Source organism: Rhinatrema bivittatum, chromosome 7, assembly GCF_901001135.1.
Source record: "Rhinatrema bivittatum chromosome 7, aRhiBiv1.1, whole genome shotgun sequence".
Taxonomy (NCBI): Eukaryota; Metazoa; Chordata; class Amphibia; order Gymnophiona; family Rhinatrematidae; genus Rhinatrema; species Rhinatrema bivittatum.
In genome coordinates, this window is record NC_042621.1 from 211,899,829 (window position 1) to 211,917,925 (window position 18,097).

The window sequence follows — 18,097 nt, forward strand, 5'->3', positions numbered from 1 at the left end:
AAGCAATTATTATGGAGTTTATTATTGAACCTTGGGTTCCTTACTATTTTATAATCTTCCCAGAGGATGATGGATTTGCATTTTTACTTTTTGAGATATATATTTTGCATTATTTTTTTTATCTTTATTAGCAATAATAAAATAGTATCAAATAAGACAAATACATCACATGAAATAATACCCACAATATAAAATTAAATGAATATATTAGCAATGTGTAACTTTTTTTGTATGTTTTGCAATTTTTCTACTGTTATTATTTTTTACCTATAAGATTTTCCTGTCAGGATCTTTTAATTTAAATAATTAAATAGAATTAGTTTAAAAAAAATCTAAATGAGGATTAGGTTTGTTTGATTATTTTAGTTAGCATGTTCACCACAGTTGATTGGAGTTTATCAGAAAACAGAAGAAAACTACCTAGTAAAACTTAAAACTTGTGCAATATGGTCTCTGAAGACTAGAACTGTCCTTTTCAAAGGTCTAAGGAAAATAATTAGATTTGACTTATTCAAATGAACTAGAAATGCATTTGAAACATGGATGAAGAATCAAGAAAATTGCCAGTTATAAAAGGATGGATAATCTCAAAAAATAATCATTTATAATTATGATTTTACTCCATGTTTTAAGGATAACCTCACATGAAGGTTGGAAATGAAAGGCCCTATCTGCTATGAACAATGGATTTGGGTCCTTGCCCAGCGACAAATAGAATTCAAGATAACAAGCAAAGAATTGTAATAACTACCTAGAAGCAAAGGTCAGGCTGTACATAATACTTTTTTATTGGACTAAATTCAGTTTTGACTAGTTTTCAAAAGCAATTCATCAAATTAGTGCTTAGTAGACTATGGGGGTCATTTTCCAGAAGGATTGCACGTGATAAAGGACGTTTCACACACGCGAAAAGTCCCTTATATTATTTACCAGTGAAACCTGTTCCTGGTAATTTAGAGGAACAAGGAGTAACTGACAATTCAATTGGTGTCTCTGAGGTTTTAGAGATATCAACTGATATGGAAATAAAAACAAGAGCTACTATGTTAGTATCCTTTGTTTTTACAACTGATAGGGACTCTATCTAAGATTATTTTTGAAACAGAGACACCAATTATTTTTTGGACAAAAGATCTGGATATACCCGGATCTGTCTAGGTCAACGCAGATCAGAAGGAAAAGTTTCTTGAACCTTAGATCTGATGTAGAAGCAATTGCTGCTAAAATAATTGTAAAGTTTCCTTGTTGATGTGAGATCTTTTTCTCAAACCACAAATATGTTTTTTTATGAAGTATCTCCGCCCCAGAAGTTCTTGAGCTCCCACATCCCAGTTAGCACAGATTAGCGGTTAGAACCATGTATTTAGTTAAGACTCAGTGTACTCTCCATTTTCTTTGGATAACAGTATAGTCTATATTTGATGTACCGCTTGATTTCTGTTAAATAGCTTGTGGATTTCCTATGTTATGTACAGGCAATCTATTTCAGGGTAGAGATTATTATAGAATTATGTAATTGCTTTAAATGCTTGTAATTCTAATTTATAATGTAATGTTATAATAATTTAAAAGTTGAATAAAAATTAAAAAAAAAAGTCCCTTATCGCGTGCGATATCAAGATGGGGCTGGAGTCTGCACTGGAAGAGGAGGAGTCGGGGCATCACCGGGGCCGACTCTGCGAAGATGCCGCGGACGACGAAAAGGTAAGGCCCTTTTCGCGTCCTAGTTCGCGCCCAATAGCTACACCTTCTATGGTGGTGCTATTGGGTGCGAAACCGGCAGCGATCGCACCGCGGCAGTGCGATTGCTGCCAGCTAGTGCAGGACCGCCCCCGTTTCGGCCCCCCGCCCCTCATTACCTAAAGTATCGCAGGCCTGGGATACTTTAGAAAATGAGGCCCTATAGATGATGTCTGAATATACAATAAATTTTAGAGTTAGATTACAATAGTGATATTTATGGTAAGATGTAAAGAGGTGTGAAATATAAAGATGTTGAGGTGTGAGAGTTGTTTTTAGAGAGCGGTGAGGAATTTGAGGGAGACAAACAAGAGAATGTGGTAAGAAGGAAAGCTAAAACATTAGACATTTGAAATTAAAATGACAAACTTTGAAACAAATGCAGAATTAGGGGCTTATTTAATAAAGATTTACATGCATGGTATATGTAAAAGTACCTTATTTCTAAAAATAGTGTGCTATGCAATAAGATCATATCATACATTTAAAGATGGTCCCCTCGATACATTTTATACTTGATTTTCGGATTTTTTTTTCACTCTGAATGCAGATTACTACAACTAAATAAAACAGACATAAAATTTTATTCAAATTTCATACTTTAAAATGAAAACATTTCAAATCCCTACACACATAAAATATCTTATTATCCATCTGCTTACCTGCCCATTTTTTTAAAATTTCTACCATATTCTAAACTGTGTACAGGTACAATCCTATGATGGTATTATCCAGACCTAAAAGCCTGTTGACTCTTTTCTAAAAACAAAGATAATCATTCTCTGAATATTGTAGGGCAACTTGTTCCAAAGGACTGGTATCGCACAGCTAAATGTTGAGTGGTGTGTAATTATCAGTCAAACCATTAAAGGTTGAGTGATCAAACAAATCTAGCTGAGATGAGCATAAAATCAGAATAATACAAAGAAGCTCATAAAATAACTTGTGACATTTTTTCATAAAAGGGGCTAGGCAAAGAAAAAAAACCATGCAGAATTGCCCCAAAACTCACAAAAAATGGTAAAATGTCAGTAGTTTGCATATTTTTCCATGTATAGACTGTCTTGTGAAAAATTCTGCAATTTTTTAGACAGTCTCCAAAATAAACATTTGTATATAGTCTGTGATGCAGAAACATCCAAAACAGGTGCCAATAGAAATGTATGAGAATTAGTAGAAAACTGGCATGTCAAAATATCTTTGTACACCAGTTTTTGCACCTCAGTTTTTGTATGAAAGTTTCATTCCCAGATCATTTGTATGGGAGGCAAACTTTTGCTTGAAAAGGCCACTAACTTGTGAAAAATCCCAAAGAATGGTACATCAGCCAGAATTTTTGAAAACATGCAAAGAAAGAAAAATAAATCTTCCTCAATCATGAGTTCCACAAGCCCTTCAAACCTTCAAGGACACAGATGACTCAAAAGATTTCACTATCTCCTACTTTTTGCGTTTTCCCATCAAAAAGATACTCAATTGATATCCATTAATGAAAATGTTTTGGGATACTAGTTGTATCCAAATTTTGTTACCATAGGGGTAGATTTTAAAAGCCCTGCGTGCATAAATCCTGCCAGATTTACGCGCACAGGGCACTCGCGCTGGTGGCCTATTTTGCATAGGCCACCAGCGCGAGCAAAGCCCCGGGATGCGCGTAAGGCCCGGGGCTTCATTAAAGGGGCAGGAGGGGGCGTGTCCAGGGCTTGTCCAGGGTCAGGAGGCGGTCTGGGGTGGGTCCGGGGGTGTGGTGACGGTTCGGGAGCGGGCCGGGAGGGCGGTCCTGAGTCCCCCGGCACTGCGTCCTGTGCTGGGGGATGTCGAGGCGGCGCGCGCAAGTTACGCCTGTCTCAAGCAGGCGTAACTTGCACAACAAAGGTAGGGGGGGATTTAGGTAGGGCTGAGGGGTGGGTTAGATAGGGGAATGGAGGGGAAGGTGGGGGGACGCGGAAGAAAGTTCCCTCCGAGGCCGCTCTGATTTCGGAGCGGCCTCGGAGGGAACGGATGCAGGCTGCGCAGCTCGGCGCACGCAGGCTGCCGATTTTGTGCAGCCTTGCGCGCGCCGACCCCGGATTTTATAAGATACGCGCGTATCTTATAAAATCCAGCGTACTTTTGTTGGTGCCGGTTGCACGCACGTACTTTTTTAAGATCTACCTCATAGTCTATATATTTACAGTGTCTTGCCTGAGTAACCTTGGAAAAATTCCTACTTGCTGACCAAGAAATCTTTATATTTTAGCTGATTTTTTTTAAGGATGCACCAAGCTAGAAGTTTTTAGTAACCTACATAAGCACATTAATGTTAAAATCAAACTGCCTAATTTGTTCCTAACAATCAGGTTTAATTTACACACCTAGTTTATTATTTTACATTGTTACCATACTATGTTGGCACACGAGTAATTTGTAATCTATACCACCCATATTTCTCTTTATCGTGCCCTTCTGTAAACCGTTGTGATGGTATTTAACTTAACGATGGTATAGAAAAATGTTAAAATAAATATTTTCATTTCATTTCATTTCATTTATAAAATTTATTAATCGCTTAACACTGTTAGGTCTAAGCGATATACAAAAATTTACATACATAATAAAAAGCAACACAAATAAAGACAACTACATATAAATAAATTCATAAAGACTAGCTCATGAAAAATTGTCTAATATTCATTGCAATATACACTGACTTATTTAAATACATTGTTGGCAGTTATAAACACGATTCAGCAAATAATCTTTGAACACAGCTTTGAATTTTTTGATATCCTCGACAGATCGTACATCAAAAGGAATCATGTTCCAGCAGTTAGGAGCCGCTATGGAGAAAGAAGTTTCTCTTGTATAGTATAAACGGGCTAATTTTACTGATGGAACTTCAAGTAAATCAAGTTGTGAGGACCTTAGTGCTCTGGCTGGCTTATGAATTCGAAGCAGTGCGTTAAACCAAAAATCAGAGGAGGCCGCACGTAATTTAAAGATGGTCATACCTATCTTAAAAATTATACGTTCTGCCATAGGGAGCCATTGAAGTCGGCTTAAGACTGGTGTGATATGATCACGCCGTTTAGAAGATGACACTAACCTGGCTGCTGAATTCATCAAAAGTTGAAGCGAATGAATTGAATTTTTAGGTAAACCAATATAGAGACTATTACAATAGTCGAGATGGGGAAAAATTATGGCCCGTACGACCATCAAAAAATCAGTTTCATACAGAAGATGTCGTAATCCTGCTAACAGTCTCAATTTGAAGAAACCCAATTTCACAACGGATCTAATCTGTGCTCTGAATGAAAGAGTTGAATCGATCAAGATGCCTAAGCTCTTGATTGGTTTAGAAAGAGAAAAAGAGAAGTTCTCAAAAGAGATAGTATCAAAGGCAGGTTGAGAATGAGGACGATGAATCAACAACATAGATGTTTTACTGGTGTTCAATAAAAGTTTATTGTGTTTCAACCACCGAGTAATGGTTTTCATACATAAATAAATAAAATAAATAAATAATTCTAAATTTTTTTAATTCTAAAAATTAAATCTCTAATTACAGAGTGAATGTTGAGGGAGTCTCAGTTTAGTGGACCCTTGGGCCGACCTGCTGGAGACTGGGAATAGATGGTTAATGTCTCTAATGAATAGCAGGCCGGGAGGCAGATGTTCAGGCGGGATGTAGATGCTCTTCACCCTGGAAGCTGGTACTCCCCCGGATGGAGCCCGAAGGAGCCCAACCGCTGGGACTTAGGTGGCTTCACCCTTGGAAGCCGAAGTCCCTCCAGGAGGAGCCCATAGGGGCCCGGCCGCTGGGATTTAGGCGGGCTGTGGATCAGGACAGGTAACTGGAACCAGACTAGGACAGTAGCAATACTGTTACTGGGTTTGGGTTCTGGAACCAGGCAGGAACGGTAGCAAGACTCGGGTACTGGAACCATTTAGGAACTGTAGCAGGACTCAGGTACTGGAATCAGGCAGGAACTGTAGCAGGACTTGGGATCTGGAACCAGGCAGGAACTGTAGCAGGACTCGGGTACTGGAACCAGGCAGGAGCTGTAGCAGGTAAACAGGAACCAAGCAGGCACTGTAACAGGCAGGCAGGAACCAAGCAGGTACTGTAGCAGGAACGGAGCGACAAAGCCAAGCGAGTCATTCCAGGGCACAGCGCAACAGGAAACCGGGAAGCTAACCCTTTGCAAGGCGAGGACTGGACGGCCGCGGCCGGCTTATCAAGGCCGTGGCATCTGACGTCAGGAACTGGGCGGCGGTGCAGCCCCAGCGGGGACGCCACCAAACAGGCTGCAAGCCAGGGCTCCGGAGGCGGGAGCAGGTCCGGGAACAAGGAGGTAAGGGCCTGGTCGCGGTGCTCGCGGCCAGGACCGCAACAGTGAACTCAACAATTCGAGCTGCTTTGGACAATGTAGATGACAATAGGTCTTCAGGTAGCAGTGCCATATTAAAAATGTTGTGTCTCTGAAGAGGGAAAACCTTTTCTGAAGCTTTCACAAGTAATATCACTTTTTTGATTGTTTTTCACTAGATAATATGAGGTTTTAAAAAGGTTTACAAAAAGGTGTATGATAGGAGGCAAGACTCCTTATTTAAATGTATACTTCAATTAAATATCTACAGAATATTTCAGCTGGAAAGAGAGAATACATTTTGAGAATATAAATTCTTCTCAAGCTTCTATCTTTAACAAGATTGTCCCAAATTTTCTGTTTTACACTTAATAAACATATAATGTTTTACTACAGATATTGTTATTGTCCTAAAGTTTTGCTTTTAAAATACTTCACTTTCACTTTCCTTAGAGTATTTGCCTGATTCTGAACTTTTCCTTTTTGGCATCTGTTTGAACCTCCATAAGTTTCACAGTAAAAGTCAACTCAATACACACCATCATGGCTGCTTGGCTGATTTATCGTTATCCTAGAAGAATTAGTGGCTGCCAATAGAAAAGCAAGCTCAGTTTAAGATTTTGTCTCTGATGCTGAAGGTGGTATTTAACCTACATTAGGCACTGTATCTCTTACTTATGCCTACATTAGGCAATGTATCTTTTAAAATGTTATTAACCCCATATATACTTATCCAAGTTATATCGACCTGTTCATTGTAAGACATTTACTTGTCAATGTTACTGTTAATATGTAAACCGAATTGATCAGTAACTGTGTTATTGGAAAGTCGGTATATAAAAATGCTAAATAAATAAATACATGGGGTTGGGGCGTAGATGTTTTATCCCAAATCGTAACTTGCATTTTCAGAATGATATTTTTTGTACGGTTCTCTCCAGAAAGGAAATGAGAAAGATGGATTATAGGAGGAGGATGTTTGTAACTCGGGGACCAGAGTTGTAGAACTCAGTATCACAGGAAATAAGATTGGAAACAAATTACTTATCTTTTAGAAAGAAAATAAAAGCTTGGTTATTTTAACCTATGAGATTTATAGCTAGGTTGTTTTGGATTGGTTTTATGCAATTTTATGTGGATGTTTTTCAAATGTTCTTGTCTTTTATTTTTTAGTTTATTGTACATCACTCTGACCAGACCTGTTCTGGTTTAGAGGTTTAAAAGAATAAATAAGTAAATAATAAATAAATACAACTTTCCATACAGTTTCATGGTTTATCAGCTGAATGAGCCATCCAATTAAGATCAGTACCAAAGAAACTGTTTTATCTCTTTTATCCTTTTTCTTGCCCTTTTCTGTACCTTTTTACTTTTGCTATATCTTTCAGAGATGGGGTGACCAGAACTCATACTACTCAGCACATCACAGAGCTGGGCATGGAATCTGAGAAAGGGCCACTCAAGGATTTAAATGCAAAGACCTGACATTCTGAGAACATTTTCAAAACTATTGCTTTTGACTTTGTGATATTTATTAATATTTACAAACTAAACTAAGCATTTTATCGGTATTCTGTTATTTCCCAGCTGTCACTTATTATGGTTCTGACTTTTCTGGTATTGGGGCACAGTCAAGTTGTTGCGAGCGTAGCGGAGGACCCTTGGGCCAGCCTAGTGGAGTGAGATGGTAGAAGAGGAAGAGTACTCCGCTGTGAAGAGGTAAGCTGGGAGGCGGTGACAAACTGGACATAGAGCTGAAGTCTTCACCCTGGATGCCCGAGGACCCCTCGGGAGGAGCCCATGAGGTCCCGAGCCACTGGGACTTAGGAGACAGAGAGAACTGAAGGAAGGAGACGTCTTCACCCTGGAAGCCCGAGGACCCCCTGGGAGGAGCCCGTGAGGTCACGAGCTGCTGGGACTTAGGCGAAGGCAGAGGAGGATGGATAAAACAGACCAACATCGGGGCAGGTGGCAGACATGAAGAGTCAGAGACAGGCAGGAGTCAAGAACCAGAGAAGCAATCCGAAGAAGAACTGGAACTGAAGATGAAGATCCGGGACTGAAATGGAAGCTGAAGATCCAGGACTGGGACTGAACGACACCAGGAACAGAAGCCAGCAGAGATCCAGGCAAGGAAGAGTCAGCGCTGCAAATGAAATCCAGCAAGGAACCTCGTTGCAAGGCAATTTGAATCAGTCAGATGCCGGTCTTAAATACTTGCCAGCGTCTGATGTCACTCCAGGGGGCGGCCCACGGTCTGGCAGGAAAAGACCTTTAAATTGCCCCTCCTTACACGCACGCGCGCATGCTTGGAGGGGAGGGGCCAAGTTCCGAGGCCCGGCGGCGTCTCCCTCGTGGAGACGCTGCCGCGAGGCAGGCTGAGCAGGCCCGAACAGCAGCGGACCCCGCCGTCATTGTGCAGAGACAGGGAGAGAGAGCTCGAGCCCCGAACCCCTTAGTCGGAGCCCCGGCAGTGAAGGTAAGGGCTCGGCCGCGAGACTCACGACCGAGAGCGCAACAGTACCCCCCCTTTTACGCCCCCTCCTAGAAGGACCAGGTTTACCGGGGTGACTGAGATGAAACTGATGAAGCAGAGATTTATCCAAGATATGGTGGGCTGATTCCCACGTGTTTTCCTCAGGACCACACCCCTCCCAAGCCAGCAGGTATTCCCATCACCGATGGTGAAAACTGACATCAAGAACCTCCCAAACTTGATAGATAGGATCAGATTAGACAGGCGTGTCCGTAGATTCTGGAACCTTGTGATGATACCTGGAGAGAATAAGAGGTTTTAGCAAAGAGACGTGGAACACATTATGAATGCGCATGGAGGATGGAAGACGTAGCCGGTAAGCCACCAAGCCCACTCTCTGCAACACGAAATGGACCACAATATTTTGGAGTTAATCTTCGAGAAGGCATCCGAAGATGACTATTCTTGGTACTGAACCAGACCCGATCGCCGGGAAGAAAGACCGGAGCCGGCTAGCGATGTCGGTCTGCCCATTTCTTGGCTGTGCTGGCTGCTTTGGAGAGCTTATTTTGGATAGAGGCCCAGAGAGCATGCAGCTGTTGTGCAGAGAGTTGAACAGCTGGAGAGGAACTAGACATGGGCAAAGGCAGTGGTGGCTTGAGTTGATTGCCGAATACTGTAAGAAAGGGTGACCTCCCCGTAACCGAATGGGTATGATTATTGTAGGAGAATTTGGCCCATGGAAGCAGGCTCACCCAATTATCTTGTCTTTCATTGGCGAATGTGTAGAGAATTGTCTTCAGGGAATGATTGGTGCGTTCAGTTTTCCCATTACTCTGGGGATGAAAGGCCGTAGACAAATTAAGTTGTACATCAAACGTTTTGCACAATGCTCTCCAGTAGCGGGCAGTGAACTGGGGTTCCAGATCAGATACTATATCTTGCGGGAGGCCGTGGATCCGGAAGACATGTTACATGAAGATCTGGGCTAGTTCTGGTGCTGACGGTAACTTGGCGAGTGGAACAAAGTGAGCCATCTTGGAGAAACGATCCACAGTTACCCAGATGACCATGTTCCTCTCAGAAGCAGGCAGATCCACCACAAAGTCTGTGGCGATGTGTGTCCATGGTTCTACGGGTATGGGCAAAGGTTGCAGCAACCCCCATGGTCTCCCAATTCACGGCTTTTGCTTAGCACAGGTGGCACATGAAATGACATAGGCATGAACATCTTGTCTTATGGTGGGCCACCAGTAGTAGCGATTTAACAAATCAAGTGTTCTCTCACGACCTGCATGGCCACCTGTAAAGGACTCATGAGCCCAATCTAGAACTATCCTTCTAGAACGTCGAGGAACCACAGTTCTCCCCTGTGGACTTACCAATGAACTGGACAGATTAATCTTTGCAGGATCCAGAATATACTGGGGACGTTCCCCCTCCTCTTCCAACTCTGCAGTACGAGATAAGGCATCTGCTCACACATTCTTGGATGCGGGCTGATAGCAAAGCATGAAATTAAAGCGATTGAAGAAAAGAGACCAACGAGCTTGCCTGGGGTTCAGGCATTGCGCTTGACACAAGAACTCCAAGTTCTTGTGGTCCATGTAGACAGTGATAGGGTGTGTCGCCCCCTCCAGCCATTGTCTCCATTCTTCAAAGGCCAGCTTGATTGTTAGGAGTTCTTTATCTCCAATGCTGTAGTTACATTCAGCTGCAGAGAATTCCTTAGAGAAGTATGAGCATGGTAATAGTCCTCCCGAGCTGGTGCTTTGGCTAAGTATGGCCCCTATAGCTATGGAAGCGAAGCGAAGTGGATCTGGGTGATGTAGACATACATCCAGTAAGAAGGCCTTCTTGAGATCTTCGAAGGCTAGACAGGCCGCCTCTGGCCATTCCACAGCATCGGCCCCTTTTCTCGTGAGTGCAGTGAGTGGCACTACTAAGAGAGAGTAGTGCGGAATGAAGTGTCTGTAAAAGTTCGCAAAGTTGAGAAAATGCTGCAAGGCTTTTAACCTTCTAGGGCGAGGCCAATCTCTTATAGCTGCCACTTTTTCGGGGTCCATCTGAAACCCAGTTGCAGATACAATATAACCCAAGAAGGGGAGGGTCCTTTGCTCAAAGATGCATTTCTCCAGTTTTGCATACAAGTGGTTGTCTCTGAGGATCCACAAAACTTGTCTTACATGCTGGCGATGCGACTCTAGATCCCGGGAGTAAATTAATACATCATCCAAATATGCGATGACCGACGAATGTAACAGATCATGAAGAACTTCATTCATTAGATGCTGGAAGACTGCTGGAGCATTGCACAATCCGAACGGCATGATGAGGTATTCATAATGCCCGTCCTTGATGTTAAAGGCAGTCTTCCACTCATCACCGGGGCGAATCTGGACCAAGATATAAGCACCCTGCAAATCTAACTTGGTGAAGATCCTGGCTCCTTGCAACCTGACTAGGAGTTCAGGAATCAATGGAAGGGGATAGCGATCCCGCTTAGTGATGGCATTAAGTCCTCTATAGTTGATGCACGGCCTCAGAGACACATCCTTTTTTCCCACAAAGAAGAAGCCCGCCCCTGCAGGCAATTTGGAGGGTCTGATGAATCCTCTGGCCAAGTTTTCAGCAATGTACTCCGACATAGCATGTGTCTCAGGCAGGGATAAGGATACACCCTCTCACGGGGTGGAGTGGTTCTGGGTAAAAGTTCTATGCCACAGTCGAATGGATGATGTTGCGGTAGAATCTCTGCCTTCGTTTTGGAAAATACATCCACAAAGTCCGCATAAGGTGCCGGAAATATGCGCAAGGGATATTAGGGATGTGCAGAGCAAAATTTTATGTTCATATTTTTTATGTCCGAAAGGGGGTCCCACTTGCGGCCAATATGGACATAAAAAAAATCCAATGAGTTGGGTATATGTACATATGTGCAAAAAAAAAATTTAAACCCCCTCACCCTCCTTAATCCCCCCCCCAGACTTACCACAACTCCCTGGTGATCGAGCGAGGAGTGAGGACGTCATTTCTGCAATCCTTGGCGAGAAGCATGTGACGTCGGTGGCACGTCGAGTGACGCGGCGTCACGTGATTCCCGGCAAGTTCGCGCCGGACGGCTCGTTCGGCCCAAAAAGAACTTTTGGCCAGCTTGAGGGGGTCAGGAGGCCCCCCCAAGCTGGCCAAAAGTTCTTTTTGGGCCGAACGAGCCGTCCGGCGCGAACGAGCCGGGAATCACGTGACGCCGGCGTCACTCGACGTGCCGCCGACGTCACATGCTTCTCGCCAAGGATTGCAGAAATGGCGTCCTCACTCCTCGCTCCATCACCAGGGAGTTGTGGTAAGTCGGGGGGGGGGGGGGGGATTAAGGAGGGTGAGGGGGTTTATATTTTTATTTTGGCTCAACAATCGCGATTTCCCACATATCGAACATATCTATGTTCGATATGTGGGAAATCCGATCGTTTATGTCGAATCAATTTTTTAAGTAAAAAAAAAAATATGAGTTGCGTTTTACTAATGCGGTCAATCCGAATGCACACCCCTAAGGGATATGCTAGGTGCACACGGGACCTTAAGGCAATTGGAAAAACAAGAGGAACTCCACTCTGCAATCTGTAAAATGTCCCAGTGGATGACTGGACAGTGTTGCTGTAACCATGGTAATCCCAGTACCACGGGATGAACGGCCTTTTCCAAGGTCAGCAACAAAATCTCTTCTGAATGCAGGACTCCGGTGCGAAGAGTGATAGAAATGGTGGAGAAGGAGATACTTCCTGGGAGAAGTGTTCCTCAGATGGAGGTAATCCGTAAAGGAGGTTCTCGTGGATGGATGGGAATTCGTAGCTGTTGAACAAGGTCTGCCAGGATAAAGATCCCACCTGCCCCAGAGTCAATGAAGGCGAGAGTCTCAAAAGAACCACCAGGGTATTCTAGGTACCTTACATTGAGGAGCAGAGTTGACACAACTTAGGAGCAGCTCCCCAAGGCATCCTAGGCTCTGGTGTTTTCCGGGCGCTCCTTACATTGGGCTAAAAAGTGGCCCTTATTGCCGCAGTAGAGACATAGACCCAAGGTTTGGCATTGTCGTCTCTCCTCCGCAGACAGTGGAGTGCGCCCCAACTGAATGGGCTCCTCCATGGACCCCTCAGAGTGCGCTGCTCCTTGGCTAGACGCCGAGGTCATAGGTCTAGAAGACACAGGTGCTAGCGGCTCTCTGTTGCAAGCGGTGATCTATTCTCCCAGCCAAGTCTATGAGCCCACCTTTCCCCCCCCTAGCCCTACTGTAACCCACTCCCCCCCCCCCACAATTTTTATCTAACCTTTTGTGCCTGCCTGGAGAAAGGCGCAGGCAGCACGCCAGCAGACTGCCGGCACGCGATCCTCCAACACAGCAGCAATGGCCACTGTGTCGGAGGCCTCTGGCCCCGCCCTGCCCCCAGAATGCCCCTTTTTGCCAGCCCCGGGCCGTACACGCATCCCAGGGCTTTACGTGCGTCACTGGACCTTTTAAAATAGGCCTGGCGCACATAGGGCTTTGAAAATCCAGCCCTTTGTGAAGACATATGGGGCTGAAGTGAGCTGAAAAAGCAGAAAATGACACTCCACTGAATTGGAGATATTTATTCTGACCTGGGAGTATCTCTGTGGGTATAGGGAAACCATCTTGAACATTTCTCTTTTGAGGAATTATTCATGGCCCATATATCTAGGATGAGGCAGCATCTCCCTGTTTTTGCCGCCATATTTGCACTGGTAGAATGGGCTTGACCACCCTGGCTGTTAAGAGGGAGGAGATCTCCACTCAAGCACCTCCTGATGTGCTACCAAGTCCCAAAATGGGCTTCAGGGAGGGGGATAATTTGGTGGGGCACCCAATAGGTTAAATTTGCATCCCTCGCGAATGATGCAAAGAATCTGGTCTTAGTTTACACTGTGCTAACAGTTTGAAAAGAACCATAGCATTCCCCCAATGGCAGGTCCATCACTCTAGATAAAGGTGGCCTGGCTATGATCCCTGTGATCCAGTCAAAACCAAGTTCCTGGAGTTGACTGAGGCACTGGCTAAGGCTTTGGGGCCCTCTGCTGGCTGGGGCACCTAATAGGGCAAGGTGTTGCTGATGGGAGCAAGGAGGCAGAGGATAGTACCTTTTTGGGTGGAAGAAGGACTTCCTGGGTCAAAATCTTCATGACCTTCTGGTGAAGGATGAGAGGATTAGAGATGTTGGAGTATCACATGATGATCCCTGATCTTGGCCACTGCATTCTTCACTTTATCTCTGATAAGATTCTCACCCATGCATGGCATGTCTGCGAGTTGCTCCTGGAGCTCTGGTCTGAGGTGCATGTGAGTCTGCGGGTGCCAATTCCCATTTCAGAGACCCATTTTGTAAACATCATAGGTTGAATGGACCCCATGCTTTCTGCACTACAAATCCTTATGCACCAGCAACTACTTGAGGGTGTCTTTCTGCTGCTGAGGCAGTTATATGAGAACCCCTTGCACCTGCTTCAGGATGTCACACATGTACTGACTCATGTAGAGCTTGTAGGCTGCTATATGGGCAATGAACATAGCGCCCTGGAATATCTTCATCCCAAGAGCCTCCATCGCTCTCTGAACCTTGCCTGGGGTCACTGAAGAATGGATCTGAGAGCATTTGGCCTTCTAGAGAGTAAATTTGACAATTACTAATGGTGAGGCAGCTGATGCTTGTCGATTCCGAGAGCCTTCTGGATGAGATAAAGTATGTCTGCCTTCCTGTTAACTGGAAGCACCAAGAGTGGGTGTTCCCACATCCTTATCAATAATGCAACAATGATCTCATACACTGAGAATGCCACAATCTCCTTGTGAGACTCCACGTTCTGGAGGATATCTATAATTTTGTGCCTGGTATCCTCTTCAGTCTTCAACTGAAATGTAATGGCCTCCACTCCTAGTAGGGTGATTCCTCACATCAGAGGAATCACCCTACTAGGAGATCATAGGTGCCCTCACCTCTGCTATCATCAACTAGTGATGGGGCCCTGGATACTCAGACTCCAGCCAAAGGTGAAAGCACCAGTTCTACTGGCCATTTTGGCCTGGGCTCCGGTGACTTCCTCGATACCAGGGAAGCGTCCTCCTCTGAGGAACTGGGGACAAGCACCGGATTGGCTGGTGGTGGTTCAGATGCCCAGCAGTACATTGATGCCTCCCTGGGAGCCAACACCAGGATGGGGTCAGTAACACACCAATAAGTGCATTCAGGGATTCCAGTATTGGTTTGAAGAATGACTACAAGGCATGACTGATGTCGATGCCATGCATCACCTTCTCCTTGGCCTGCTGCACATGCCTCTCCAGTTTCTCCTTGAAAATTGACAATAAAGGACAGGCCAGGACCCAGGAGGTATAACTAGATCCTCTATGGAACTGAGAGGAGGATCAGTGGTGGGCATCGGGACTGGTGGAGACCATAGGGCATCCATAGCATCAATGGAGGATCAGCTCTTCTTGCAAGGGGTTGCTTTGGGGGCATCACAGCAGAAGCTGTGGGAGCACTGAGAGGAGAGAATCACCTTGCTGGTGGCTGAAAAGAATCAGTAGGTACTGCATGGGAAATTTTAGAACTTAAAAGCTCTGGGGAGAAGTAAATTATTTGGAGTATATTCTTTAGTGTGTTTGAGTTTCTGTTTTAAATAGCTAGTCAGAAGGCAGGCAAAATAACCAGGAGTTTTGTGTGTTTGTCTTTCCCTCCCTCCCACCCACCCACCCTTTGATTTATAGATAGGTAACACTTTCTCACAAAAAAAATAAAAAATAAAAAAAATTAATCAGCCTTTAAATTAAATTCAGAAATTCCCCATGCCTTATCAAGAGTTTAATCATTCCCTTGTTGATCACTACCATATAAATAGTAAATACACTAATACAGTTAAAGGAATCTAATTCTACGTATTCCTACTCCCATAGCAACCTAAACTTAACTAGGAACTGAACAAATTTAAGATGAAGGCAGCAGTCCAGCAGCAAGAGGGGGGCCTCCCATTCTTTTGCATCAAGTGTCACATGTATGAGTTTTTACCTACCAGTGACAGGTTGTATGTGTGCACCTGGTGCAACCAGCTCCTGTCTCTCAGAGTACGAGTACGATCTCTGGAGGCTAGAGTGGCAGACCTGGAGGAGCTGAGGCAGACAGAGAGGTATATAGATGAGATCTTCAGGGACATAGTAGACAAGTCTCAACTCCAGTCTAGCAGCCCTAGTGCTGCTTGTAGGGGAAAGGTCTCCTGAATGGAGAGCATCAACTGTTGCAGCAGGAAATGATCCTGTAGCAAGGACCTGCTCTGCAGGTGGTACATTGTCCTCTCATACTGAGGATGTGTCTCCCAGGGCTACTGCCCACTAGGGATGTGAATCGTTTTACGACGATTAAAATTATCGTCCGATAATTTTAATATCGTCTTAAACCGTTATGAAACACAATACAATAGAGATTCTAACGATTTATCGTTATAAATCGTTAGAATCGTGAGCCGGCACACTAAAACCCGCTAAAACCCACCCCCGACCCTTTAAATTAAATCCCCCACCCTCCTGAACCCCCCCCCCAAATAACTTAAATTACCTGGTGGTCCAGCGGCGGTCCGGAACGGCAGCGGTCCGGAACGGGCTCCTGCTATTGAATCTTGTTGTCTTCAGCCAGCGCCATTTTCCAAAATGGCGCCGAAAAATGGCGGCGGCCATAGACCAACAGGATTCGACGGCAGGAGGTCCTTCCGGACCCCCGCTGGACTTTTGGCAAGTCTTGTGGGGGTCAGTAGGCCCCCCCCAAGCTGGCCAAAAGTTCCTGGAGGTCCAGCGGGGGTCAGGGAGCGATTTCCCACCGCGAATCGTTTTCCGTACGGAAAATGGCGCCGGCAGGAGATCGACTGCAGGAGGTCGTTCAGCGAGGGTTCCGGCGCCTCGCTGAACGACCTCCTGCAGTCGATCTCCTGCCGGCGCCATTTTCCGTACGGAAAACGATTTGCGGCGGGAAATCGCTCCCTGACCCCCGCTGGACCTCCAGGAACTTTTGGCCAGCTTGGGGGGGCCTCCTGACCCCCACAAGACTTGCCAAAAGTCCAGCGGGGGTCCGGAAGGACCTCCTGCCGTCGAATCCTGTTGGTCTATGGCCGCCGCCATTTTTCGGCGCCATTTTGGAAAATGGCGCCGGCTGAAGACAACAAGATTCAATAGCAGGAGCCCGTTCCGGACCGCTGCCGTTCCGGACCGCCGCTGGACCACCAGGTAATTTAAGTTATTTGGGGGGGGGGTTCGGGAGGGTGGGGGATTTAATTTAAAGGGTCGGGGGTGGGTTTTAGCGGGTTTTAACGATTTTAGCGGGTTTTAACGATTTTAACGATTTATCACGATATTTTACCCCCCCCAAACGGCAACAATACGATTCCCTCCCCCTCCCAGCCGAAATCGATCGTTAAGACGATCGAGGACACGATTCACATCTCTACTGCCCACAAGGGAAGGGTTAGGTCAGCCATCATAGTTGGTGATTTGATTATTAGAAATGTAGACAGCTGGGTGGCTGGTCATCGTGAGATTGCCTAGTAACATGCCTACCTGGTGCAAAGATGGTAGACCTCACAAATCATCTGGATAGAATTTTAGACAGTGCTGGGGAAGAGCCAGCTGTCATAGTACATGTGGGACGGAGGTTCTAGAAGCCAAATTTAGGATCTTATCCCCTCATTTATCAAAATGCACTAAGGTGTTTTTGCATGCGTTAAGGGCTTATCACATGCGATAGCACCATATCGTATGGTGTGATGCAAATTTGTAGGAGTTAGGGGCGGGGAGTGGGCTTGGTATGTGAAATGCTATTGCACAGACCTAATGCTGATTTTAACTACACCTCTTTGAATAGTGTTAAGCCGTGTGATAGCTTGCGCTACCTGGTGGTAAGGTTTTATTGCATTTTGCCATGTGTCCTGAAAGGCCTGTTTGAGTAGATTTAAAGCTCTCTTGGGGGGGGGGGGGGGAAGGGAGAGAGAGAGAGACTAGCCATAGTGTCCTCTCCCTAGATAGGTATTTGTATCCCTATAGTAGGCACACCTAGTAACTCGAGGTGAGGGTTAGGTATTGGTGTAGGAGGTTAGGGGCCACTTTGACATTCAAACAGAACAGTGGTCTCTTGTGAAGAATTGAGGACCGACGGAGAGAGGAAACGCACTCCAAGATGAGATTTGGGCAATGTTCTCTCAATCTAGCTTGATGGACTCTCTACCTGGGTAACATCAAGCTAGGTGGAGAGAACATTGCCCAAATCTCATCTTGGAGTGCGTTTCCTCTCTCCATCGGTCCTCAGATCTTCACAAGACACCACTCTCTCTCTCTCTCTCTCTCTCAGTGGTTGAATGCAGGAAATACACCAGGTCTGGCACTTATAACAAAGTCTGAAAAGGTTAGCACAATGTGCACTAACTTAGCTCTTTGCATAGGTAAACAGCACAAATTGTGATAAACTGTAAATTAGCAAAAACC

The 18,097-nt window shown here is 44.9% G+C and overlaps 1 protein-coding gene across 4 annotated transcripts in view; it reads right to left on the reverse strand.

Annotated features, from left to right (window-relative positions):
• Positions 1–18,097, reverse strand: part of PRKG1 (protein kinase cGMP-dependent 1) — a 2,212,673-nt gene that overhangs the window by 424,208 nt on the left and 1,770,368 nt on the right. The gene's annotated exons all lie outside the window — the stretch shown is intronic.